At 42.9% G+C, this 11,701-nt stretch overlaps 1 protein-coding gene across 1 annotated transcript in view; it reads right to left on the reverse strand.

Moving 5' to 3' along the window:
- The window catches only part of ATP6V1A (ATPase H+ transporting V1 subunit A), a 32,007-nt gene extending 25,432 nt beyond the window's left edge, over positions 1-6,575 (reverse strand). Inside the window, exon 1 of the mRNA XM_065407404.1 lies at positions 6,488-6,575. The gene's annotated coding sequence lies outside the window, so the exon portion shown is untranslated. The remainder of the gene's footprint in view (positions 1-6,487) is intronic.
- Between the last annotated feature and the right edge of the window lie 5,126 nt (positions 6,576-11,701).

Here is an 11,701-nt window from a genome sequence, read left to right on the forward strand (position 1 = left end):
AGACCAATGTTCTTCTTGGAGTAACAACTGCTAGAATTTGCTGTGGAAAACAGTTACATGACAACAGCATGCTCTGCACTGCACAAAAGATGGGAGGACGTGAGCCCTGTCCCAAGGAGCCAGTAGGTCTTTGAAGAAGTCTCCATCTTAAAATAGTTGCCTCAAAAAACAACAAAATAAGCGTAGTTACTAACCCTTCTCATTAGGACAATAGCACAGATGCCGCCACTCCACCATGCACATAGCATGGGACTGACATGAAGAATCCTGCTGGCCCAGTGGTTTTGCCTCAGTAAGTTACATGCTGGGATTCAACCTACCACGGTCATTTCACCAAACTGAGAAGGCAGAGGTTTGTTTCAAATGCAGTGAAACTGTCTGATCAGTTTTGATTCCCACCAGGAGACAAGCTTACAGAATCACTATGCAGGAACCCTTACTGAATTGGCACCACAGCACACATTTGCTGAACTAAGAACAAAAAAGTTTTCCACAGAAGTTTCTTCAGGCTGAAGAGGTTCTCACCTTGTACTGAGTTACTGTAGCTCCCAACCCATCAGCCAGACTCAGCTGAGAGTGTTTTGTTCACACAGGCCTATGGATTCTGTTGTAAACAGAGTGCCCCTATAAAATGTGTCTCCCTATGCTCATTTAGCCCATTAGGAGAGTGGAGCGTAGCATGCTGTGCAAATCCAACTGTTCAGCAACCTCAGGGTGTGTGGTCAGGGCCCTGAAATTAGTAACAAAAACTATACAGTCATCACTGCAATTAGTTTCCCATCACTTGGCCAGTTAATACTTCCCTTTCCAATAGAGAAAAACTTTACAGGAGGGTGGAATGGGGGAGGGGGGGGGAACATAATGGCTGAATCACTGTAAGCAAATACACAAGTTAAACCGATAACATTTCTGCTTCCTAGCTAGACTAAAGGGTCATTCTCCTTGGGGAATGGAAGTAGAGCCCCCAGAACTCTGTACAAACCATTTCAGATGTGAGCTAATGAAGGCTTACAGTAACCCCACCTGCATGCTACACAGGATTGACATGTTCTAGAATTACAGGCACCAAGGGGGATTAATGCTGATTTTGCAAGTCTTTAAGGAAGTTTACTAGCCCAGAGATATAATCATCACCATCATAAGAATGATACTGGAAGATAGAAAGTCACTGCTGTAGACACTATGCCTTAGCTTTCCCATGGAGGCACATCACACAATAACTGTCCCAGCCATCTTGCCATCTAAACTCTGACTAGAGATTTTTCTAGCTCTATCAGTTGGCCATTGTTTTGAAAGCTACCAACAGAAAAACAGACACCTTGGTTCTATTTAGGTGTTTATGTGGCCCATTTCCACAGTAACAGAGGTACTGAAACTTTGCTTCAAAGTGGCTCCTAGTTCTTCACTGGCTTAGAACCTACATCCATGTTCAAAGACTCAGATTCCTATTCAAAGTTGGTAGATTTCAGCAGTAACCCAAGAGCTTGACTTCAGTAGAAAACTGTACTGTGTTTGACCATGACTGAAAAAACCGACCAATCTCCAGTATCATGCCAGCTAACCTCAGGGTTTAGTCACAATTTAGCTGACTTGACACAGAAGACAGTCTGTCCTGATCTACACTAACCAGGGTCAGACATAATCAGCATCATGTAGGCTAACTTAAATCTTGACAGTCATGTTCAAACATGCTGAAGTTTTCTTGTGAAGACAAATCCTAAGTGCTTTAGTACCAAATAACTGTGGAGTGGCCAGCGTGGCAACGAACCAAACTGCTAAAATGGCTAGAAATTCTGGAGGCTTTACAAGGCTTACCAACACCTACATGGATCTAAGTTAAAACAATAAGGAGCTAAATCTGTATTCAAGTCATGTTTTCTTTGTTCTAGAGAATTTGACATTTCAATGAACTATTGTAATGTGAATGAACATTAACAAATTAAATGAAACAATTTTAAATATAAAGCATTTGGGATCCAAAAATAATTAGCAAATTACCGGTACTTATGGAGAGTTAAGTTGCAAGAAAAAAAACCTCTAAGAGAGGAAGGATAAGGGTTTTCTAGCTACCAAAAGCCAAGTTTGGGCTTGTGTCTTTTAACAACTGATGACAGCCTCTTCTCAGAGGGAGGAGAGAGAGGGTAGCTGTTGCAAAAGATAGAAAAGACCCAGTTCAGGGTTCTGTATCACATGTGGGGGATGAATGGCTTTATAATCATATGCCTCACGCAACAGCCAGTCTCTGTTCCTCCAAAAGAGAAAGGTTTTCATCAACCTTACTCATTTCAAGCTAAACTCTGCCCTTCCTTACAATCCAGTTAAAGTTAATTGGGTGCAAAGCTAAGTTAAAATTTAACATATCTTGTTACTGAGATACCATATTCAACTTTCCAACCCATAAAAAAAGAGAATAAACAATAGTCCTATGCTAGAAGCACACGATTCTGGCCTATATTACTATTTTATAAGAGATAAAGGTTGTACAAGACCGCTGGAAAGAGATTTTGCCATTAGCACTTTAGCAAGGACCAAGATTTCACATACATTAATTCATTAAATATACCTGCACCTGGAATAAGCCTATCCACTAGAAAATATATTTCCTGGACTAATAGATACAGCAATGAAAGGACAAACTAAACTTGCTAATGACATTTGTGCTCAAGTTCTCAAACAATTTAGTGTGTGGTGATTAGAGCTCTTCTAAAAAGAAAGAATTCCCTGTTCATTTAACATTACATGCGAGAATGTTTAAGATACTGTGATGCTAAAGATTCCTTTGTAAGGGACACTTGCCTTTAAAGAAAGATGAATGTTACCAAATCTTCAGTTTAAGAAAAGGGAGGTTTGAAAGCCAATTGGTTTTGAAAGCTGTATCTGAATTAATTTCGTATAAAGAGGCCTTTATGAGAAACTGGTCTAATACTATAGGTAAGTACAATAGGACAATTCATGAGTTCCTCTAGGAGAGGTTATGATGAATTCTGAATTTGGTTGAATTTGTGAGGTAATGTTGTAAGAGGAGAAAAGGGATATTAAGTTATGGCTGAATTTTCAAGGTAGAGGGAGAAAGGGGGAGGAAAACTAGCTAACTTTTAACTGAGTTGTAGAAATAAGATCAGTCAGATTACAGCACCTTAAAAAATATATATATATATATATATACACATATACATATACACACACACACCTATATCTATATATACACACACACACACCAGCCAGCAGCACTTGGAGAATTCCTAAAATGGTGTTAATAATTGTGTGCTGCCAAAGTGGTGGTGTATTTTTTAAAATGACATCTTAATTGTGATGTAGTATAACTAAGTGTTAAGGATCTAGAAGACAGACACTTTTAGGTCCCGCGACTGACAATATAAGAAGTGTGCCCCTTCTCCCAAGTCATTTGCAGCTGGCTACTTTTTGCATTTCACCAGAGAAGTGTTTTACTTTCCTTCTCATTCACTGACAGTTAGGGTTGCCAACCCTCCAGGATTGTCCTGGAGAGCAATCTTGAATTAAAGATCATGTCATGTGATCAAACCTCCAGGAATACACCCAACCAAAATTGGCAACCCTACTGACAGTGTATTGTATTCAGGCTCTCAACACTGGAGGGAGAGGGAATGTTTTTAAATTTCACAGAAACTTGCTTTCATAAGTACTATTCCTATTTAGGGCACAGAAATGTTGACAAGCCCTGTATTTAAGGTCTCTCAGTAGATGATGTGGCTTTAAGGGAAGTTGTCACATGAGCATGGTTTATGGTGGTGTAATGTTTGAAAGCAGAAGCCCAGTCTCAATGCAACACTCCCCACCCCAAATATGCTGAATTTTGCATTGAAAGACAGACTGTGAGCAAATTTCAGCTCAGCTTGCCCAGTGCATTGTAAGTTTTTCACATGCACAATGAGACTTTGGAAGTCTCTCTCAGTTGCCAATTACTTCATTTCAAAACCAGACAGATTTCATGTTGCAGAGGCTCTGAGAACCAATCACTAGAACAGGGGCGGGCAAACTTTTTGGCCTGAGGGCCACATTGGGTTTCGGAAATTGTATGAAGGACCAGTTAGGGGAGGGGGTCGTGGCCCGACCCACCCCCCCGGACTCCTGCCCGATCCAACCCCCCCCCCCCATGTTCCCTGATGGCCCCCCCAGAACCCCTGCCTCATTCACACACACACACACACACACACACACACCCCTACTCCCTGTCCCCTGAGTGCCCCGGGGAACCCCTGCCCCTGACCTCCCCCTCCAGCCCATCCAATGCCCCCTCTCATTCCTGACTGCCCCCCCAGGATCCCTGCCCCATCCAACCATCCCTTCTCCCTGTCCCTTGACTGCCCCAGGGAACCCCTGACCCTGACTGCCCTCCGCTGCCCCATCCAACCCCTCCTCTCATTCCTGACTGCCCCCCCAGGACCCCTGCCCCCATTAACCCCCCCCTGTTCCCTGCCCTCTGACCGCCCCGACCCCCATCCACCCCCCCGTCCCCTGACCACCCCCCTGAACTCCCCTGCCCTCTATCCAACCCCCCCGCTCCCTGCCCCCTTACCACGCTGCCTGGAGCGCCGGTGGCTGGCAGTGCTACAGCCGCGCCGCCCGGTGGGAGCCAGCCACGCCGTCGCCACCGTGCAGCACAGAGCATCAGGTCAGGCCGGGCTCTGCAGCTGCACTGCCCCAGAAGCTCGCAGCCCCACCGTCCAGTGCACTGTGGCGGCGGCGGCGCGAGCTGAGGCTGCGGGAGAGGGGGAACAGCAGGGGAGGGGGAGGGGGGCTAGCCTCCTGGGCCAGGATCTCAGGGGCCGGGCAGGAGGGTCCTGCGGGCCGCAGTTTGCCCACCTCTGCACTAGAAGCAGCACTGGAGGGTAAAAATAGAATTATTTTTAATCTGAAGGAGGCAAAGATTTTTCCCCTTCCTGCTTGTTTTTTCTTCAAAAATATCAAGAATGTGAAGTCTTGTTATCCTTTTGTCTGAGAACTTCTTGGCTGACTCAGAAAAGTTGCCTGGGAGAGGTCTCAGCCCTTAATTAAAGGTGCAATGGCGTTGAATCGTAGAGATCATGCCTCCCAACCGTTTGTCAGTAATTTGCATTTAATAGTTGTATAAAACTGTTTTTAAAAATAGCTTCCTCTGTTAGATTTCACTTCCTTACTACTTGAGATTTCATAACTCCAAGAGGTCTGCAGACATCCATAGAGTTTCAGCGTGGCGAAGACAATGCAAAGTACAAATGGTAAAAAAAATTCTGCACTAGGACCACTGTTACAGATATTAATTATCTCAAAATGGGGCAAACAGTGAAGCTAAACATGACAAAACTATTTCAATTAGTCAAAACCAGAAAAAAATTTGCAACTTTGGAGAGACTTAAACAGGTAGGTCAATAGGCAACATGATAGCAGATGAAATTAAGTGTTTACAAATGCAAAGTAGTTCCCCCTAATGTGGATTATCTGAACTACTCAGACTTCTTACAAGGTTTTTAATTAACGGTATTAACTCAGGAAAAAGACAAGGGCATTACTGTACACAGCTCAGTGTGCAGCAGCAGTCAAAAGAACAAATATACTGGGTTTGATAACAGATAGGGTAGACACTACAGAAATTATAATGCCACTATATAAGCCAACAGTAGACCCTCACCTGGAATACTGTACCAGTTCCAGTCACCATAGCTCAAAGGTCACAACAAAATTACAGGGGTTTCAGAAACGGGCGACAAGAGTAATTAGCAGCCTGCAAAAACTTTCATGAAAAGAGATTTAAAAGATTGGGACTACATATCTTAAAGAGAAGGTATAAGAAAGGATGTGATACCTTACCTATACCATTTATTGTAAGTTGGGAACTTCTGCTAACTATGTCTCATAATACAAGAGCAAAGGGACATTCAAAGAAATTGAAAGTGGCAAATTCAAATTGTGGAACTCATTGCCAAAAGATTACTAGGCTGAGAGTTTAGCATTAGCAAGAATTAGACATATAAACATACAGACGTACAGCTTTAAAAAAAAAAAAAAAAAACAGAGTTTTTGGAAGGCCATTGTGAGAGAAGACAACAATATCCTAGACAAACCTTACTGAGTTTTATACCGTTGGGGTTAATTGAACATAAGAACAGCCATACTAGGTCAGACCAAAGGTCCATCTAGCCCATTATCCTGTCTTCTGACAGTGGTCAATGCCAGGTGCCCCAGAGGGAATGAACAGAACAGGTAATCATCAAGTGATCCATCCCCTGTTGTCCATTCCCAGCTTCTGGCAAACAGAGGCTAGGGCCTCTATATATTTTTTTATTTGCATTCAAAATACAAATGTTTGAGTACTACTGTGGGATTATATAGAACTTCCTTAGGAGGAAGGCAGGATTAATGCATCCTCTGGGAGATATTAGGAACTTCAAAGGACCTTTGGGGGATAATACATGTGAAGTGGATTTCCTAGGAAATACTAAGGGGGAGGAGAATGCAAATGACTCACCTGGAATCCATCTTTTTGAAGCTGCACTTTGAGCAGACACCCATTGTCTGGCTGATTACCTATTCAGGGTCTCTTCAAAGAGCCAAACTGGATAAATGAGTGACATGAAGTATAAACATGAGTGGGGGTCGAAAGACTATTCCTGCCAGAATCCACATTGCAAGTGGGGTGATCACTGTTAAGCTTTATGGCGTGTGTGTGTGTGTGTGTGTGTGTGTGTGTTGCGTTCTTTGTTTGAAAATGTTTTCTTTGTATTCCTTTTAACTTAAGAATAAAATGTGCTTGCTTAGAAAGAACTGCGTGGCAACTTAGACTGTGGCAATTACACTGTGTACTCACGGGACAGCAAGTGGAGCGGAGCTGAGCGGAGCAGTTTGTGGGATGGCTGGAATGGTTCACGGGACGGCTGGAGGAGCAGAGCGGCTGGTGGAGTGGGGCGGCTCGTGGTGAAGGCTGCAGCAGAACCCCATGGAGAGGTGGGGCAATCGGCCTCGGACCACGTAAGGTGCCCCTTAACACCCCGTGCACCCCTTTCTCCCCCCCCATTTCCACCCAGTCTGGGGGGGGTAAGACTCTACAGATAAACTTTTGTACTCTGGGGCTGCACTGACCAGGGACAGAGACTTTTGGGGTGTTGGACTTTTGGGACTTTGGGGTGATCTTTTGGGTTGTTGGATTTAAGACCCTGAGGGGAAAAGGATACTGCCAAACTTACTTGGGGGTGGGTCTTTTGCTCATGGTTTGTGTTATGAATCCTGTTTGTGGTGTTTCCCCAACATAATGCCGCATTGTTTCCCTCCTTTATTAAAAGGATTTGCTACACTCAGACTCCGTGCTTGCGAGAGGGGCAGTATTGCCTCTTAGAGGCACCCGGGGGGTGGTATGTAATTGTCCCAGGTCACTGGGTGGGAGCTCGAGCTGGTTTTGCATTGTGTTATTGAAACGGAACCCCTAGATACTGAACCCGGCCCTTGTTGCTGCCAACTCAGATGGGCAGAAGGGTTACATTTACATGCCTCCAGCTTCCATCCAGGACACACCACACGATCCATTGTCTACAGCCAAGCTCTAAGATTCAACCGCATTTGCTCCAATCCCTCAGACAGAGACAAACACCTACAAGATCTCTATCAAGCATTCTTAAAACTACAATACCCATCTGCTGAAGTGAAGAAACAGATTGACAGAGCCAGAAGAGTACCCAGAAGTCACCTACTACAGGACAGGCCCAACAAAGAAAACAACAGAACACCACTAGCCGTCACCTTCAGCCCCCAACTAAAACCTCTCCAGCGCATCATCAAAGATCTACAACCTATCCTGAAAGATGATCCCTCACTCTCACAGATCTTGGGAGACAGACCAGTCCTCACTTACAGACAGCCCCCCAACCTGAAGCAAATACTCACCAGCAACCACACACCATACAACAAACACTAACCCAAGAACCTATCCTTGTAACAAAGCCCAATGCCAACTCTATCCACATATCTATTCAAGTGACACCATCATAGGACCTAACCACATCAGCCATGCCATCAGTTCACCGGCACATCTACCAACGTGATATATGCCATCATGTGCCAGCAATGCCCCTCTGCCATATACATTGGCCAAACCGGACAGTCTCTACGCAAAAGAATAAATGGACACAAATCTGACATCAGGAATCATAACATTCAAAAACCAGTGGGAGAACACTTCAACCTCTCTAACCACACAGTGACAGACTTGAAGGTGGCAATTTTGCAACAACAACAAAAACTTCAAAAACAGACTGCTGAACTTGAATTAATATGCAAATTAGATACAATTAACTTAGGTCTAAACAGAGATTGGGAATGGTTGGGTCATTACACTAATTGAATCTATTTTCCATGTTAAGTATCCTCACACATTCTATGGATCATCTCGATTATCACTTCAAAGGTTGTTTTTTATTTCTCCTGCTGAGGATAGCTCATCTCAATTGATTGGCCTCTTACACTTGGTATGGCTACTTCCACCTTTTCATGTTTTCTGTATGTATAAATATCTTCTTTCTGTGTGTTCCATTCTATGCATCCGAAGAAGTGGGCTGTAGCCCACGAAAGCTTATGCTCAAATAAATTTGTTAGTCTCTAAGGTGCCACAAGTACTTCTGTTCTTTTCACACTGTGTACTGTCTCTGAAGAGAAGGCAAAAGAAGCCTGCTTACGCAGCCTGTCTTTTGCTGGGGATTTCACAGTATCGTCAAGGGACCATGCGACCTGGAAATATCTCAGGCAGAAGAAAGAGAGAGATGCTTAACTCCACCCATGAGAGGCAACAGCTAGGGACCCAGAAACCTAGAGTGGGTGCCCTTGCTGGACCATTGAGGGGGAACCCAGGTGCAGTTGCCCTGAAGAAATCAAAGTAGTATTAGACATTTAAACAAATAATACAAAGTTACAATAAAAAAAAAAGTTTTAGGAAGGATATAAACCCTTAAACCTCAGGACATTTTTAATAACCGGGGGTTAGGACCCCTAAGGGCAGGATATACCCTTTTTGCCTCTATTACAGAGTGGCTCTTCTGAAGCAGTTGGTATGAGCCACTGTCAGACATGATATTGGACTAAAAGACCACTGCTCTGATTCAGCGTGTCAGTTCCTTTTTTTTTTTTTCCTACTTTCTAGAAAAAAAAAAAAGGCAGAAAAAAAGTTTCAGGACTTGGGTTTTCACTATGAAGAAACAAAAATAATGCAGATAAGGCCAATTTTCTTTGCTTGGTAGATCACTTTTAAGTCCAATGCACACATAGTGACTGATCACCTCTAGGAAAAGAGGATTAAGAAGTTCTGGATCCACTATTTCCCTGGAATACAACATTAGGAGTTGACGGCTGTACCACAAAGGAAGAGGACTGTTCTGTTTTTCCCTGTCTACTCTACCCCTCTGAAGTAGTCACACTTATCAAAACACAGTGAGTAAGGGTGAAACACACAGGCATGATATTCCAGCTCAGTCCATTGTCTGGTTTTCTTGATGCTGTTCCCCTCCAATGGGTCATGTGGACTTGACTGCTCAGGAAAAAAAAAAAGTCAGCAATATTTTCAAGTCAAAAGAAAATTTTGGAGTCCTGTTGAAGGGGAAAAAAAATAAATAAATCTATTTTTGTTCTTCCCCCTCCATCAGGAGCTCACACCTAACATGGTCAAACTTCTTTTAATAGAGGCAAAACAGTAGGCGGGATATTGTGTAATCCCTTTGCTACTTTAAAAATGGAATCTTTACCTTCCACCCAAAGAGACAGACTTTCTTCATAGACTTCTGGCCTTAGTCTGATTTCCTGTATAACAGAGCTCATAGGATTTTCCTTGTATTATTTCCTGCTTCAAGTCCAGTAGCTGTACTTGAACTACAGCATATCTGCTAGGAAAACATTTACTTTTGATTTAGATGTCCAGTGATGGAGAATCCACCATAACCCTTGGTAAATTGTTCCAGTGGTTAATTACCCTCACTGTTAAAATCTGACACCTTATTTCCACTCTGAATTCATCTAGCGTCAACTTCCCACCACTGGATTTTGTTATTTTTTTGTCTGCTAGATTAAAGAGCCCTCTATTATCAAAATTCTGTTCCCCTTGTAGGTACCTATAAACTGTGATCAAATCATCCACTGAATCTTCTCTTTGATAAGATAAATAGATTGAGTTTCTTACATCTTCTCGCTATACAGCACATTTTCCAATCTTTTAGACACATTCTCGTAGCCCTTCTCTGAACCCTCTAAAATTTGTCAACATCTTTCTTGAATTGTGGATACTAGAACTGGACACTATTCCAGCAGAGGTTGCACCAGTGCCAAACAAGGAAGTAATATAACCTTCCTACTCTATATTTTCCCATTTAGACATCCAAGCATCAAATTAGCCCTTTGACCAGTGTCATACTGGTAGCTAATATTCAGCTAATTATCCATCATGAGATCAGTGACCTGTTCTCTTGATTATATACCATTCCCCCAATCTTTTGTCATTTGTAAATTTTAATCACTATTCATTTTTATATTTTTCTTCTAATAAAAAACATAAAAAGTTATATCGCACAGGGCTAAGAACTGATACCTGTGGGACACATCCACTTGATGATTCTCCATTTACAATTACATGTTGAGACCTATTAATCAGTTTTTAATCCATCTAATGTGTGCCATGTTGATTTTGTATTGTTATAGTTTATTAATCAAGATGTCATGAGTACCAAGTCAAATGCCTTACATAAGACTATTACATCAACACTACTACTTTTATCAATTAAACTTGTATTCTCATCAAAAATATCAAGTTTAGCAATTTAGCCAAGATCTACTTTTGATAAAGCCATGCAGATTGGCATTAATCACCCTCCTTTAATTCTTTATTTGTTGAGTCCCCTATCAGCTATTCCATTATTTCATCTGAGATTGATCTCAGGCTGATGGGCCTATCTGTGTCTGTGCAAGCAAAAGGAGCAGGAGGAGAACACTTAATGAAAATTAATAAGAGCCTTAGATGCGGTGTCTGAGAGTTCTGGAAGAAGTCAGGACTTGGTCTACACATGGAGCTCTTCAGGCACAGAGCCACACATGGAGACACTTATTCTGGAATAAGTCAGTCTAAAGCTGCTGGAGCTAAGAAAATTAGAGAACCACTCCTATGGTCTCATACCACCAGATCATGCCAAGACAGAGGTGTAGTGGGGACACTGGATAGGGAGCCATAAAGAGACTCTCCCTATGGGACTGAGTCACCTTATCAGCTGATCTACAGTGGCTTCAAATGACAACGTTCAACGCCAACAGAAACATCCGAACCCCCCTCCCTTAGTTAAGAGCAGTGTTTGGACGAGGTAAGTACAAGAGATTGGAAAGGGGAGACAATAAAGAGATACTTCAGTAGTTGGAAGCATACAGCCAATGTAGCGCTAGATTCAAGAGCCATTTTACGTTCTCTTACTTTCCCATTGCTGAAATGAAAGTTCTCTGGGGTCATCGAAATTGCTGTGCTAATTCCTTCACGGGGGACCCACTCAATAGTAGGATCAGCCTGCGCAGCAGCATAATCACACTGATAGGCGTTACTTGTGCAACACCAGACATAGCAATAGATCCGCTGCTAAACGCTGCCACCTTCCAGCCTCATGTTAGCCACTACTCTTCTGCATTTCAGGGGAGAGGTTTCGTTGCTTTTATTTGCCAGGCTTTGCCC

This window comes from Emys orbicularis, chromosome 1 (genome assembly GCF_028017835.1).
Source record: "Emys orbicularis isolate rEmyOrb1 chromosome 1, rEmyOrb1.hap1, whole genome shotgun sequence".
NCBI lineage: Eukaryota > Metazoa > Chordata > Testudines > Emydidae > Emys > Emys orbicularis.